A 17,266-nucleotide genomic window follows, 5' to 3' on the forward strand; every position below is an offset into this window, starting at 1 on the left:
ATAAAGTATGAAGAGCAAGTATAATCATAAAACCTCAGAAAATCAGGGTCTCCCACGTCCGTACGGATGAAGTGCAACCTATTGTATTGAATTTTGTCCATATCCAGACGGCTGTGGTGTCCCTCATAAATTTCGACGTTATACAGGTTATCGAATCGACCATCCTCATATGGAGGCCAAAAATTCTCCCAAAGATTGACAGCTTCTCTTGCCAAGAATCCAAGTCTCTAAGTAATACATGAGGACTTGCAAGATCATTGTCTTGTACAGTATATTGAAAGCTTCGAGGGCAATAGTTTTTGTAAGCGAAAATAGACTCAGTTGGCTGCAAACAACTGTGGGTGGATTTTGTCGTCGTGGCTAGCATTGGTTGTGACTTCACATAAGTTAAATTATCAACGGTCTCAAAGTTGTGGTCTACTATCTTTATTGTACTTATTTGACCAGGGCGATTTGACATTGTTGATTCTTTGGTTTTTGGTGCTGATGTTGATGGTCATGTCTTAGAAATGTGCTGTTCGAAATCTGGATGAAGGTAGATTGTACATCGCGGATTCTTTTTTCCATAAAGTTAATATCGTTAGCATAGGCTAGTAATTGGATGGACTTAAAGAGGATGGTACGTCTCTTATTTTTTAAAAATTATCAGAAATGTTCCCCGGGATTTACTGTGTACAAAGTAACTAGTAACTCTTAACATTAAAGCCTCATGAATCTGCCAAATGCCGTCTTAGTCTGAATTAGCTGCGCATGTCGTCAACAGTTCCTTTAATAAAGTAATAGTGCTAACCAAGTGTTAATGTGTTTTCTCATGTCACCTTTTACTATTGACTTTTATGTACTTTTAACCTCCTTCTGCAGACCTTGAGTTAGGCGTCTTCCATGTTGTTCATGGTTGCGCGAAGTCCACGAATGTAAAATGTAATGTTGCTCTTTGCTTAATAGAAGGGTATTTAAGATATCAAACGCATTCCTTCTCCAAACTGAAAACAGTCTATTATTCGTATAGGTAACCTTTTAAATGTTGTTCTATTTTGTAAAAGATCACAGCGAAGATCAGTGGTGAAATTAAATTGCTAGTAATTAAATTAAATCGAGGGGAATTTATGGTGAAAACGCATTTACCAATATTGGTACTTCAAAGTCGTTGGTGAATAGTCAAAAGGCTAACTAACACCACGTTGGCTTTATACGCTAGATAGAAATTTGAGAGCTTCTCGACATCATCCAGGTTATGCTTATGATCGATTAAAATAGAGTGGTCAATAGGGGCCGACTCCCCTTCCAAACGGGACGACGGCTGAAGAATAAGAGGATCGTTGTATCTGATGTGTGGGGAGCATATTAGTGAGATTAGTCTGCTCAGCAGACTTGTTAGCACTGAAGGGAACAAGTGGTTCCCGAAACACCGGTATTTGCAAAAATAAAAATATCAACACTAGCGAAAGGAAAAAACATGTTTGTTATTATTTCAAATTATCGCGGTGTTTCTCCAAGTGGACCTGGCTTGATACACTGTTATTTTAACGATGTTCCGAATACGGTTGTCACGAATGTGGATCAAATTGGATGGTGATTTCAGCATCCTGGTGGGTTGCATGTCAGGCGGCGTCCCACCGCCGTTAATAACTCGATTGAAGAACTTACTGAGCCACCATCTTGGGTCCCAGCTCTTCTTTCTAGAGCTCAGCTGCGATGCTATCAGGTCTTGTTGATTTCCTCGATTTAATTTGTTTGATTGCTTCCCCGGCTTCAGTGACAGATGGAATTGCTTCAAATGTCGGCAGTGTTTGCGGGAGTTAGGAATAAGCAAATGCCTTCGTTGAAATCTGTTGGAGATGTTACCACTATCTGTTCATTCCGAGCAGTCTATTGGTAAGTAAAGTTCTGCTCCTGAGAGATATATTGCACAGTTGATACTAAAGGGTGGAATTAAATGAGGACGCTCCGTTAATTTTTAGAAGAACTCTTCTATTTCAATCTATCTTTTTTGAAACCATATCAAAAGTTGTTACATTTTAAAAAAAACCCTCAACATCTGCAATGTACCAGATTTATTGTGTGTAAGACTGCTGGGATGAATTCTAATACAATATTATGATAAATATTCAGTCAAAATGAATGAACTTTGGTGACATACAGCGGTCATAAAGCGGGTAAGAATAGAATTCGAATATTTCCAGCAGAAAAAGTGAGAAAAAGACAGTAAAGCTCAAAGTACTACCATATATTCCAGCAAGATGTGATAAAACAATAGGGTACTCCAAAAATCAAGGAATACAATCGCCAAAATATTAGGAAAATAAAGGGTTAAAACGGTTATGAGTCTTCCGAATATGAATAACAACGGTAGTAAATATGTAGTTTTGAAGAGATTACAAATTCAAAATGAAGGCTGTAGGCAAGGCGAATATAACCTTGGAAAAATCAAAATATTCCAGGGGTGGTAATTTATCGATAGTATAACCTTGTTCATCCTCACTAGGATCTACCAACCAAACAGTATAAATGTCATACATGATCATCTTTTCGGTAATAATTTGGTCGCCATCACAAATAAGAGCATTAGTATTAATAGTATGTGAATGTAGTCAGGTGATGTTTAGCAAACTCAGTATATGACAAAGTCAGGGTTAAGTTTGAAGGAACTTACGAGCATGGATTTAAATTTCACGAAGTCTTCAGTCTGGATGATAATTAGTAAAACCCAGGAAGCGAAACTCCACTTTGGGCAATCACAAGGTATCTTAGAATGAAATTATTGCCTAAAAGTAGATAGACTTAGTTGACACCAATTGTTGTTTTGGTCTGTTCATGGGACTTAGAAGGCAGTTTTTCAGGTTATGCATTACTGTGTGATAATTGACAATTTCTGGCTTTTAGCTAAACCCGCTAGCTATGCTGAAAATATTACGACAGTTGAAAATAAATGTTCGTTTTATAATGAGTGGGAGAGGTGGTCATTCACTCATAAATAGAGGGTTTACAATGCACGGTGTGCAAACCGGTCAGAAACTGGAAGTTTGGTGCTCCAGGTTTGGAAGATTTTGTGATTTTTTATGTAAGCAACTTTGGCGGATGCAGGTTTAGAGCTAGCAAGAATGCCGTCACATTGACAATTGAGTTTGTTGTGATAGTAAAAATCTAGAGAGCAGTAAACTAATATGATACACGGTAGCTGATCTATCACAAATTTGTTAATAATAGTAGGATTTACTGCCAACATGATCGCAAAACTTAGTTTGCATCAAAGTTCTAGCATATACCAATATATATAGTATATTTTGAACATTTACTGCGAATCCTCTTGAGCTCGTCGTATGTTCATAATATAGATTTTAGTATGAAGCATCATACTAGAAATTTTGGTTGAAATTCTACTATTATTAATGCAGTTATAGTACGTTCGAATTGTCCCTTTCGCGTCAAAGCATAACATAAAATAGTACTATTTCCTTCACACATTTATAATTCAAATATTCTCGCTAAATTTTGTGGCAATGAGTGCAATGATTTCTGAATTAATTGCATGCTCCTTTTTAAGTGGTCGAAACAAGCGATAATTAATTAAAAAAATAATTTTCAAGTTCACGAAGTCAAAGGACTCGGATTGTCATAAGAAAAATCACTCGTTCGGAAAGTTTCTTGTTTTTGGCAATATGCATTTTTCGACGTATTCGGAGGGCTTTAGTTGTGTTTAGAGTTAATAACGCGAAACTGATGAAGAAAATAACTAGTGAGAGATCTTTCACATTCCAAAACCTTGTCATTATATTCTCCCTATTGGTATCCGAAATTTGGCTATGATCCAAGCTGCTCATTTTCGTTCTTTCTATTAATAACTATGCTGTGCAGAGGAGGCTTCGTTAAGGTGACGTTATAGCCATGATGGGTGATCCGAATGTTAAGATGGGCACAGAAAAGACCCTCCTCGAATATGGTGAATGGTTTCTAGGCTTCTGCAAATTTCAAAACCTTGTTATTGGTAGCATATTGAGCGAGCATAGGATCTACCATAGCGCCAGCGGATTTCTATTTACCAGTAAGGAACATCAAATCAAACTAATATTATTGAAATCAACAGTAGATTTACTACTTAACAAAAGAGGTGACGACACTGGCTTCGAAAGGTACAATTATCTGATGGACGTTTACTGCCGCTTGCGCTTCCAGATCCTAGATTTCAGTGTGGGCTTTTCTTTCAATATGACTGCCGTGTGGCAGTGGAAAAACTTTCCTGCCACACAAAAGGCAAAAAACATGAGCAAATGGTCTGAGAAAATGGATGTGCACTGGGTTATCATCAAATTGTCCCGAAAGGAGGTTGCAAACGGAATAAAGTTGCCAGTCGTGGCAGTTTAACTTCGAAACCTTTCTATGCAGTCCCTGCAGTTTCTTCATAATTACTACTTATAGTCATACGTATATGAGCCAGCTGTGGATGTCAATTCCTCGCCCTACTGTTGAAGATTTTTGTAAGGTTGCCATGCATGGCTTCAGTTAGAACTAGATAATCGCAAAGAAAATACACGAGGGTCTTGTTTTCTTTTTTGCAAGGTTTATTGATTCAGCTGGCATGATCCTTGGCAGATTGTCATTATCTTGTACCGCTTTAGCTGTCTCGCAAACTCATTTGCTGGGTCTGACAGTAATGTATGGTACATTGAATTTGACGAATACGTTGAACATTTGAGGAGTATATCCCAGTTTCTACATAAAGGATTGTAAAAAAAGGCGAAACTCGTATAAATTTATATATATGTATGAAATAATATTCAGCCAATTTTGTTTGGATCTAGTGCACATCCTGTGATTCAAAGGCTCGTTTTTTCCAGCTCATTTTCCAAAATCTCAACAGTAATCGTGATATGATTGTCGGTCTATTACACCAGCTTGATTCTGTTCATATCCAGTTTCCTTAGAATTTCATTCATGATTGGTAACCAAAGAACTAGACAGATGGGGCCATCCCAAGGGACCTTTGCCTTGCAATAAATAGTAATTATTACGTAAGGTACCTCTTTAACCCTGTAGGGCCAGGTAGAGGGTGTTAAATGTCATTAGTTTAAAAGGCGAATATGATGTATTGCTTGTTATATAATGTCCACTCATTCGTGCTAATTACCTCCTGAAGAGGTAGGCCAGCTGAAAATTGGATAAAGGTAAAAAACTTTCATACCTCCCCCAGTTTCCAGGTTCTGACTTATTTCGAAAAAAATCCATGACCGATATCTTACTGAGTCTTACATAGGCGCTGATGTTTTCATATTTTAACAGTAGTTAAGCCTGAGTTAATAAGTATGGCGTCAAATTTTTCACATTTAGCAAGGAAAAACCCAAGTAAAATAAAACGCAGAACCTTAACCTAGAGTCTATATATCAATTAAATTTGAGAAACCCATTTGGAAAATTCGGGTAAGCTTCCAAAGCTAGAGAGCAAGATATTTTCATTACGTTTTTATTATATCATTAAAAATTATAATTGGTTCTGCCAAGAGCATGAGACGATGCATCTTATGGTTGATGGCATATTTTGCTAAAATGAAGGGACTCCTGGTAGGATAAGCTTTGAACGTAGGTGTACAAATGGCCATTCTTATTCCCAAATACTGAGAAATAATTCGCTGGAATAAGTTGCACTTTAAATTAAAAATTGCTTTCTATTGGCATTTACAACCTAGAAATATCCAATGAAATTATTAAAATTTACTCCATTGGACGGAAGATTCCCAGGAAATTAATTTGTTTAGCACAAATACCTGATCCGTGTTTAATCTGGACTTTACAAATAGCGTTTCAGCCATTTGAAGATATTTGTAAATAAATATTTTAACTTCAATTGTTATGACCAACAAATAGCCAAAAGAAAAGGCTTTTTCATTCTCATGTTTGCTTGATAGTTGAAGCGAATCCATAAACACTTTTTTATTGGTTTAACATCGAATCAACATACTGATAAAAAATGGTGAAATAATTCTATAAATTAGTGATAAAACAAACACTAAGTAAAAAACCCCATGCTCTGGCCACGAAAATATTTCAAAACAACCCGAAGCAAATGAAATGGAATCAAACTAAAATAACAACAAAATTTGAAAAAAGCGAGACTCGAGGAGAGAGAGCAGTTTGGTTGAAAAAGACTCTCAAATATATGTCTTCTGGTCAGTTTTTAGATCGTTCAGGAATGCTTACATCAACTATAAATTTTATTAAAAAATTAACGTACACATCCACACATATAGTGAGTTTTTTTTCAAATTAATGCTTATGGACAGACATATAAGTATAATCCACCGTGCGCTGACCATTAAGAAAAAGCAACAACATCGAGAAAATTGGTTCGAACTCGGCTGCTGTGTGCCTTGTCTCCGGAATAAGATTTTTCGTTATAAGTATTCCAAGTAATCCGGGGTAAAAATGAGAAACGAAGGAAAGGTAGAAAATGAAAAAGAGATCAACAGAAATGAAACAACATCCAAATGAAATAACATTTCTAGAGCTACACAATATAAATGGGCAGAGGAGAATACATATTGCTGCCTTACAAACATACACACGTACCACGATACAAGCAAATGTGCATTTTATACAACACCTACACGAGATACCTGAGTCACGTTCCAGGTACAAAACTTAGCGTGGTCGCTGTTGCGGCTCTTGCATTTCCCACTTTAACACTCCCATGGTTTCAGGCTCGATCGTGATCACTGGCAACAGTTTGTCGCCGTATATATGTATGTGAAGAGTTACCAATTTTGGGAAAAACAGAGAATTCAGAATTTCCGGCTTTGACGTCTAGGTTGATTTGGGAAGTGTCTATTTTGTGGCATTGAAAGTCCATCTTTCCCTAGATGGAAAATGACATAAGAATAAATACCAGATGAGTAATTATTGGTATTTCCCTTGTTAGCAATGTGAATCGAAAGATTTTAATTTTGGATTAGAAAAGGTTGAAAAGGTTGTGTTTATTAATATGCAGATGATTTCGTTCTTGCAAACAATCTGATATACTTTGGGTTCATTCTGCGCGGGGTAATTAATCCGCTGAAATTTAGTTGCAATTTTATTTATTCATTTCATTTACAATTTTTGAATGTATTCCAATATGTTAAATTGGAAAAATTTGATAAAGATAAATAAAAACAAAATCCAACTAATTTTTTTCAGTCATCTAATCTCGTCGTCTAATTTCGTCTTGATTAATAATCGCCCAAAAGGAGACTCCCAACCACAATTCCCACGGTACTGGATAGTTTCTAACTATACAGTTGACCGCACGTCTCTTCAATATACGAATTTGTGCCAATATACTGTCTCGATATTCTTCAAGATATCTACAAGAAAATTTTAGGGCAGACACTAGTTACAAATTTTCTGCAAAATGGCAAAATTGCCAGCTTCAATAATATCCTTCCACAAACCATATTACCTCCTGGAATGGGAATTAAAATTCAACACCGTCTCCGTTGCTTGTAGAATTTTTTTTTAATCGGTAAATATCGATATTTCGGAACAACTTGTTTCCTTCTTTAGTGCTTGGTGTATACACTACTAGGGAGGAAGACGGTGTTGAATTTTAATTCCTAAAAACTTTTTGCTAGAAATACCGCGTACATGCATTGATCAAACCTGGCATAGAAAAAAACCATTGTTAATCATTTCACTGAAGCCATAATTCCGCTTTCCATATGATTAACCAAAGCTTTGAAGCTGAAGTCGATCATCATCAGTTCTTATCCCGATTCCGATTCCCACAACTAACCCCATTAAGATCGTTACACCTCCACAAGGGACATAGCACGTGGTGGGGTTCATCTGACTTCATATTTAGATTCTACCAATACTTTGGAAACTGACCCTTAAACGACAAAAATGCCAGTACCAACGCAAAATCGTCCTTAAGAGAAAAATGTTTTTTGGCTCTGCTATCGCATTTTGAATCAAGTTATTCACTTTTGCATTACTATGAACTCAATCTTAGTCAGCATCCTTTACATTAATAAGACCATAAAAATGACGTCTTTAGACCACAGTACCTCAAACCCTGCTTTACTAAGCCCACTCCACCAAAAGTGAGTCAGTTTTCTTTAATAAGTAGTTAGCCAACCTCTAGTCGCTTTCGGTTTCATCTTTTGGACCGTCACCTGTCCTCGAGAGGCCGCGCTCGAAGTATACATCCAACCAGATCCTCTACGAAACCTTCGAAATACCAAGTATCAATGCTGGCCGGGCTAGATACGCAGTAAAGTTCTAAGATCTGTGAGAAAAATTTCGACCGCCTGAACCAGCTTCCACAATTCTTTTTAAGGTTTTGTGTGAAACAAAACCTTATTAGAATCGATTCGATGTATGTCTGTCCGTCTGTCTGTCTGTCTGTCTGTCTGTCTGTCCGTCTCTCTGTCTGTCTGTCTGTCTGTCACAGCCGATTTATTCGGAAACGGCTGGACCGATCGTCACAAAAATTGGTAGGAATATGTAATCTGCTGTTCCCTTTACATGCAGCAACTGACGCCATTTTGTGTTAAGTTTAAGGGGGGGCTCCCCATACATGTGAAAGGAGGGTGCAACATTTTTTTTCACAGAATGTAGCCATGTGGGGTATCAAATGAAAGGTCTCAATTAGTACTTTTCGAAACTGGTTCAATATTCGATGTTGAGTGAAACATAGAGGAGTGAGGGCTCAAAATATGACCCCCAAAAAGTGTAACAGGTCTCGTTCTCAGAACCTATCCAACCGAAAAATCTGAAAAAAATCGCAGTAGTGCATCTCTACGAAATCTAGGCCTCAAAATATATCCGGTTCCGATATCTGCACAAATAAAGTTAATAATAGTATATTTCCACATTTTAGAAATTTACCCGGCACCCCCCTTATGTTCATCTCAGAAGTACAAAATTTGGCACGCATATAATGAAGAACATAATGCACATTTTGGTGAAGTTTGAAGAAAATCAAACTATTATTAACAAAGATATAGGGGGTAAAACTTTACAATTTTCTGTGAATTTCGTGCACTCTACAACCTGCATGACGTCATCATCATATATCAATTCGTCAGTACCATAACGAAGTAAGTTCATATGAATTGGGTGGAAAAGAATTATTTTGTGTTAGTTTTTTAATCATTTGTATATGAATATCAATTATTCCAACGGGACACGTGTGTATGTAGGTATATAGTATATGCGTGCTAATGGACTTTGCGGGTAGTGCCAAATTCAGATAGATATAAGATGTAAATCGGAAATATGGGTACGATCAATTTATATATGTACGTGCCTATATGTGTACAGTATTCGAAAATAGGCAGTTTGTTTGTTTAGGGTGAACATAACATCTACGGCTGTAATATGTACGTATGTCTCATAGATTTGTAGCTGTATACGGATAGAAGAATGTCAGTTGAAATTTCTTAGATAAGATGAACACACAAAACCTTTATACCCGAAGCGCCAGCTTCCGGTATTCCGACTTGTTTTTTCTTATAAAAGTGTTAGCACTCTTTTAGGCATAGAAGGTAGAATCTCATGCCCAGACATTCCTTCATCCAAGTAAAATAATTCACGCCATTTCTCTCAAAGCTTTATCCTTATCGTACCTCCTCCCATTCTTACTTTAGAATATATCAAAAATAAGGATTAAAGTGTTTTGCCAACTTCCATAAAATAGTTCTGTTAAGGTAGTTGCTAAGGTCCCTCTTAGTTAAGTAGTTCATTAAGCATCTTTTAACCCATGTTACACTGGTTTGCCAGATAAAAGGAACTCGAAATCAAGTTAGGAAAACAATCTTTAATGCAACTTACGCAACTCTTGCTGCAACGGAACTGAATCACTTGTCTTTGGTAAGATAGGTAAGTTATAGTCCGCGAGAAAGGGCATTTGTTATAAGCCGCCCGACAAGAAAAGCGAATCCATGAATCTATAAAAATGTTATGTAAAGGCGTATGTCTAGATCGGATTCGAAATTTTTCTTGGTGGTAGGGTTGGCTCAGGTGGAAATGAGAGGTTTTTAAATGCTAATTGAGTGTATTAAAATAACGCCATTTGGGTCGGTCGTTGGAGTTTCCCCATTGACTTCAATATGCAGAGCAATCTTAGCTAATGAATTCCCGTCAGGACAGACTACAATAACATGCTATCGAAAAGGTCTCTCTTGGAAGACTATAACCATGTGAGACTGGTGCATGAAAAAATTTTATAGCGTCTTTTACTGTTGACTAAGGGTACCAATTTGAGATACTTAGATTGCTCAATTCCCGGTAGATTGTTGTCACAGATGATAGTGCCGGCTTCATTGTTACCGTTCATTAAAAAATTCTGGTTTAGTCAGATCCAAAAGCAAGCTATGCTGCCTGCGATGATCAGCATACTTTCTGACGAGTTCCTCGAAGTCATCTTTGTTACAAAATGTAGGGAAAACATTCACATTGAGCAGTGTATAGGGCGCCGGATGACTTGTGTGGCAGGCAAACCTCGACAATAAACGAGAGAATACTTCCAGCGGATAAGAATCTAAGATTTTTTCACTTGGTAAATTCGCAAAGAGTGTGAACGTGGGGAGAAACCCACGCATCAGTTCCAGTGAAGCTGCTGAAATGAACGAAGTAACAGGAGCTTGTCAAATTATTGCTGAGCTCAAAAAGTGAAAGGCTGGAAGGTTGGCTTATTGAATACTTCAACTGCTTTTTTAAAAAAGTGGAACACCACTTGATTAGCAAAAGAGAATAACAACATTCGCGTTTGACTGTGCCAGGACCAGTTCCATTGTGTTAAAGTGTTACACCGAGAGAGAACTTCGAAATATGTTAAGCTTTAAAATTGCCCTTTTGACAAAGTTGTTTCTGTTTGCTGTGGACGTTGCCACGCCTCTCGCTACTAGAGATATCTATAGTATCCAAGTGATGGAAACTCAATCCCCTTATTGAAAAATTCAACGACTAAGAATAAATGGCTTACAGAAAGCAATAAATAGCAACCGTTTCAACAAAAATATATAACGGTTGCCTCACTTCTGCCTTGGGGTACCAAATTTGTGTTTAGGAACCATTTCAAGAAATATCGATGAATATAACTGATGCACAGGAACCATGTAAGGAGCGGAATCCGCTATAATGATGACATTATAATGGATAGATATTAAGAAAAATTCAAACTTTTGGTAGAAATGGACGCGAGGCAACTGTGGACTACCTGTTTATACTTACAAAAGTTATAAAATAGCATATCGTCTACTTAAATATCTGGATATGGGACTAGTCTCCAAGGGAAAGACTTCTCTCTCCCATTTCTCTCCTTCAAATCAGACAAATTACCTCCGCAATATTATTGAATGATATTCACAGAATTAGTTTTTAATAACATTGTTTTACTGAACAGGGAGCAGTCAATTAATTTTGTCTCAAATTTTACTAGTGAAATTTTGAACTCAGATGTCTTGTTTACTTTTCTTACTAAAGGAAATTTTTGTTATATCCCCTTTCAATATTTTCGGCTTCACTATTCTTTCTATGGTTACCTGCCATCTGGAAAATTTTCAAGAAGCGGCTAGGCCAAACATTTTAGCTCACTATGGTTTTAGAAAGCACTTGAAACTACTTAAAATAAGCTTTAAGCAGCTCTTCTTTCCCGATCACTCTATCGACCTTAAATCTTCTGGGTTACAATTATTTTTTCCTCTATACAGATGAGTAGTAATCTTCTGCTTTTCGGATACAAATTTTATTGTCCAAATTGGCCATCTAAGAAGTTACATATTTCTCCCATCTAGCCTATACCGTAACTCTCGCTCTTTCTTTTCTGATGCCGTCTTGAAAAGGTGATTCCTGGGTTTCAGGAGATGAGCAAAGGTTTTTGCATAAAAAAGAAAACATGATTTTGAAAATGGAGTTCAAATAGATAGTTTCATTTGAAACGTTACATGCAGATTGAGAGAAATGAAATATTCAAAACATTGATTACTGGGCTGAAAACTGGGAGGAACAGCGGTGGAAGATGAAAGTAATTCTGTTCATCTTTTAAGTAAAAATATTTGTGATATTTTTTTAAAAGCCACACAGGGCAACAGATAGAGCGAGAGAGAGAAGAATCAATGTAATAACCTGGCAATAAATAAGGTTCAGAAAAGCTGATTCGTTATTCCAGCAAATTGATTTCGACAGACTCTACATTTGCCGACTGCAGATCCTATCAATTTAAGTCAAGCTTAGCAGGGCTTGCATTGGTAACGGAATCCTTGAAGTTTAGTATAATGATTTCTGAAGTACCGAAGTGACAAAGACTTGACCGTTCTTTACTAACTGAATACTGAACAGATAGTAAGCGCGTATTTGTACTTTAGTGGAAGAGTAGTTAGATGCGGGCGAACCCCAATGGTCAACATTTGTCGTTTTTCTTGACTGGAGTGTAGCAGTTTGGTCCTTGCTGATGATAGTGAACTTGAGAGATCATCACCTAGCCCATTATTAAAGAGGCAAGCCAATATGGGACCAGGAAGAGCAAGTTTCATAAAAGTAAAGTTACTACAGATAGCTTATTTTGATTTAGTTTCGCTTGCGCTTGTTCATTTGCCAGGTTTTCTATCCAGTCCTGTGGAGTTTCCCCCTCTTTTCTTTCAATGGCTTAGCGTCAATTTTCTACCTACAGGCAATGACAGTCCTGTAAATGTGTCTGAAACATTCATCATCATCATCAACAGCGCAACAACCAGTATCCGGCCTAGGCCTGTCTTACATCCCGGTTTTGCACCAAAGTCCACCAACTTGATATCCCTAAAAGCTGTCTGGCACCCTGCTCTACGTCATCGCTCCATCTCAGGTAGTTTCCGCCATGCCTTCTTTTTCTCTCATAGATGGTGCTTTTGAAGACTTTTGGATTTTCCTCATTCATTAAGTGACCCGCTCACCGCTACTTATTGAGCCGGATTTTATCCACAACCAGAGGTATCGCCCATAGATTTCTTCGTTACGTCGTTTGCGAATTAAAAGGCTTGTTTGCAGAGCTAATGGCTCACTGCGGACCTCTAAGAATGCTGAAACTAAATATCAGGGATCATAGAAATAGCTGGTTTCAACCCGTGTTATGCATGCAGATTCTAGGCGGAACGATAAACCAAAGATATAATAACTACTACTATTATGGAGATAATCGTCGAAATTATGACTGCTTGTCATCAAAATGCTGTAATGTGTTGCGTGGCTCCTAATTGCATCTTATGGTATATATTAGGAAGCGTTTGCCCAACGCTATCCATTTTCAATTCTTTTAACAACGTTTTTTTCCATGTGTTGCGCTGGTTATAATTTTTGAGTTTAGTCATATTTCTTGACAACCTTCAAGAGTCATTCGCATTTTCGAATTTAAGCTGCTGTGGGTTTTCAGTCTTCAGTCTGTTGTAGCTCATTGTTTATTACTAGCGGTGGCCAGAATGACCCACTCCTCATTTTTAGGTTGACTAATGCTTGTGCTTTGTTTATGATGATGCGCATCGTTTAGCCATCGTATATCAGGATTTCCTTGTCATATGATAAGATTAATCGTCGTACTCCGAGAATCGACATTCATTCACATATGGACAACTCGGTTCGTCAAACAGTTTCCATTCGTGGGGAAAGATTAACCGTCTTAAACCTTGCAGCTACTGTGTATTCATATACATACGCAGGCGTTAAGGTGCTACTGTGATCCTACCGTTTTCTGGAAGGCTGGTTCCCTTCCTTCTGAAATTCTGTTCCTTTGAAGTGATGCAAAAGGGTACGAAACCTTTTTCGGTGAATATCGCTACTTTCGTGATAACTTCGGACTATGCAGCACGCGTAGTTTAGCTAGAATGTGGCACAAGTTATATTTGAGGCTTGAACATGAAAATGATAGTTTCTGATCGTCTCCGTCCTTCAAATTTGATGAAATCTAATGACATAATTTTTTGGAATGATCTGGTCGGAAAGGGAAAAAAATGGTCGAAATGTTTGTTAAGAAAGTTAAAAGCTGATTGACGTTCGATGGGTATTGATCGAAACCAATAATATTATGCATGTATGATAATTAGATGGAATCAGGTAAATTGTTCATAGGACGAAATAAAATTCTTCAAATCAAATAAAATAGAATTTGATTGATTTTCGGCTTGATATCGTTGATATTATAGAGTAAAAATTGAAGATAATATAAAAAGGTGAATTAACAAATAAAATAATGTAGAGTTCATCCAACCGCTTCAGCTAGTATATATATAAGGAGATTATTTGGGCGCACTTTGCTGAATATGAAAGTGAACAAGAAGTGCTAATTTCCTGTTGTTGACAGCCACCTGAACCACTTTATTGAATAGAAAGTATTAACTTACTTTTCAACACTTTAAAATTTCAACCTCATGCTTTTGCCCACTATAAATCCTAACTATTGAAATTAAATAAGGTAATTAATAATGAATTCTGGGTACTCGTAGTAATTTGAACTTTATATCAAACTAATTATAAAATTAAGGTGAACTCTAGGGAATTCCGTGCTACAGCTTTTTGAAAATGTTCTCTCTTATACTTCAAACCAAAAATTTAGCTTTAAAGTCTCATACCCAATGGTAATTTTCTCTACTCGTCTTACTACGATGGCAGCACTCAGTCTCATTTTATAGATCATTCGCATATATACACACACACATATAAACTTAAGAGGCTATGAAGCTGCGATCTTTCCATATGTGAGATGTATTTACTGTGTAGGTTAAAAATGCCGCCGATATGTATAACAAAAACAACAAGGTAATACCTTAAGACGGACGGTGGTTGAGAGGCATTAACGCTTAACGACAACAACGTCTTATGACGTTACACCGTCGTCGTTTTCTTGTGAATACGTTAGTATGTTTAACCGCCAAGATTTGAGGGTGTTTGTGTTGTGTCTCACATTTTTTCATATGATTTTTTCGCTACTAACATATATCCACTGGTCTGTTTCGCAGTAAAATATATCTAGCTAACAATTTACGTTCATGACATATCTGAGCAGAGGTTAGGGGTCGCAGTACTAAACAAAAACATTGAAATATGGATTAAATGTTAAGTTCAATTTAGAATAGCGAAGTGTTCAAATCGAAAGACTTAAGCCAGTAACCCGAATTTTCTGGTGGCATGAAATTTTAACATGATCGAGTTAATGAATTGTTTCTGGTCGAATAATCAATTCGATTTACTTAAAATAGAATAGTACTTACTCATTTCGGGCAGAATCTTGTATTTCTCTCCAGTAAAGTAAATTTCGGTAATCCTTTGGAAGTGTCTTGGGAAGCCTGCTAGGCGCTGAATTTGCGATCAGTCCTTGCATTTAGTAGCTCTTTGTCACCACTGGACACATTCACTATTCTTCTTTTTCCAAGCAAGCATGCTTTCCTTCAGCCTTGGGACACTTTGGGATAAATCACATTGGACAATATGTATTGCGTTAACTTTTCATTTCATTTCATAGCCAACCACGAGTAAAAAAACTTGATTACAAAAACAAAAAGCACATTAACATTAAAATTTCTTCTTATGCTGTTGTTGCGCCAAGAAACGACGAAGATGATGACGGCAGCGACGACCGATGATGGCGATGATGATGACGGTAAACTGCGAAACGCGGCGTATGCAAGCACTCGCGGATCCGCCGCGAAAATTGCCGCGATTTACCTGTTATCAAAAACTTTAGGTTTGTTCAGCTCGTTGGACACTTTACACTTCTTCCTTTTTTGAACTTCCAGGCTTGAGTAAACTATATGTTTCTTTAGAAAATTATTTAGAAAATTGATTTTTGGCAGGTGTCCCGTTTCAAACTGAGGCGAACTAATCACAAACACAAGAGCGCATTGCGAGCGGCAGCGCAGCGGCGAACCTCGAAAACTCCATGCTCCGTTCGTTTGGAGGGAGTCGAATCGATTCGGTGTCTACCACTTTATCCTAAGAGCACTCACGCCATATGAAAACAATCTTTGTGTCTATCAAGCTTAAAACAATTCTTGATTCTTTATGATTTCAAATGATACCAACTGAATTTTCACGTCGAGCACTTGCAGCCTAACGGGCTGATCAAAAATTTTACTGTCGAAATTTACGAAAATGATCGAGCCCCGATTTTAAGATCATCACCTTTTTCCCGAGTACAAAAGTCAAACCTCAACATGAAAACCAAGACGCAGGAGAAGAAGAAGACCCAAAGGTATACGTCGAGATGAAACGTATAAGGTGAGAGAGCTGGACGGAGAGCAGATCACTCCAAAGCACGAAGGTGATTTTCCCGCTCTAGCAAACACCTGAGTATCGTCTGGTTTGGCTCACAAACGCAGGTAACAATCGACAAGAAAAACGATCGATTGCAATATACAGGTGAAAATATCAATGTATGCGCGGGCACGATCCGCTGGCAGTGTACCCTGGACTACGAGGAAGGTATGCGGGTAGTGTTTGTGTTGAGGTAGTCATGAAGGTGTGCATGAGGCCCAGAGTGGCTTCAGTGTTCTTAGGATCTGAATGCTTCAAGCCAATCACCTTTAAGGCAGGCAATAAACAGGACATTAGAGGGAATTTTCTGAATTCGGTTTTCCTAAAAAGTGGAATTTGTTGTAGACTTAAAACAGAGTCTTTCACATCGTCAGAAGACACACGTCGAACATATTAAAACTGTATTAAATTGCTTGTTACATTTCTAACAACCTAAGTGCTTTCGGATTGCAAACATTTTTGTTGAGGTTTCCTTAGGTGTATGGCCCATCCAAGACTCTTGATACAGCTTTGGATGCTGTGCCATGTTGTTCACCGGGCTTTCTATCCTCTCTGTCGTGCATATAAAGGAGACATTTCCAATTGCAACGGTCATCTCTTTCTCGATAATATTCGTAGGTGTCTTTTGATCGTGGCTATCGTTGACTTCGTCGTTAAAGTCATTACAGGCGACCATTTTGTCTGTCGAGATATTTTCTCTCGAAACTATCCCAATTTGACTACACTTCAAGATGGTTTCTAGTTAATAGCCAACCTGAATGACTGATTCATTCAAGTGGAGAAAATTTGAATTTTTCGCGCCAAAAATTCCATCTTTGAAACCTGTTTTGCCAAACGCATGCGAAATCGAAAGTAGCATGCATTCTCAGCTGTTATCGCCAAATGATAATAGCATATGATTTAATTCACCTGACAATGCGTTCTTTTTTTCCTAACAGAACAATGCACCGTTAATGCAGGTAGAAATTCCGATTTCCTTTCACGCTTTTGTTGACTTTTTAACTTGGTGAATGTT

General features: G+C 37.5%; 1 protein-coding gene across 3 annotated transcripts in view; it reads right to left on the bottom strand.

Moving 5' to 3' along the window:
* LOC119661675 (protein grainyhead) overlaps positions 1–16,423 on the bottom strand; it is a 421,106-nt gene extending 404,683 nt beyond the window's left edge. Inside the window, exon 1 of one of the 3 annotated variants that reach the window (XM_038071113.1) lies at positions 15,210–16,423. The gene's annotated coding sequence lies outside the window, so the exon portion shown is untranslated. The remainder of the gene's footprint in view (positions 1–15,209) is intronic. The other 2 variants (XM_038071114.1, XM_038071112.1) reach the window with 2 other exon arrangements.
* Positions 16,424–17,266: the final 843 nt, after the last annotated feature.

Source organism: Hermetia illucens, chromosome 1, assembly GCF_905115235.1.
Source record: "Hermetia illucens chromosome 1, iHerIll2.2.curated.20191125, whole genome shotgun sequence".
Taxonomy (NCBI): Eukaryota; Metazoa; Arthropoda; class Insecta; order Diptera; family Stratiomyidae; genus Hermetia; species Hermetia illucens.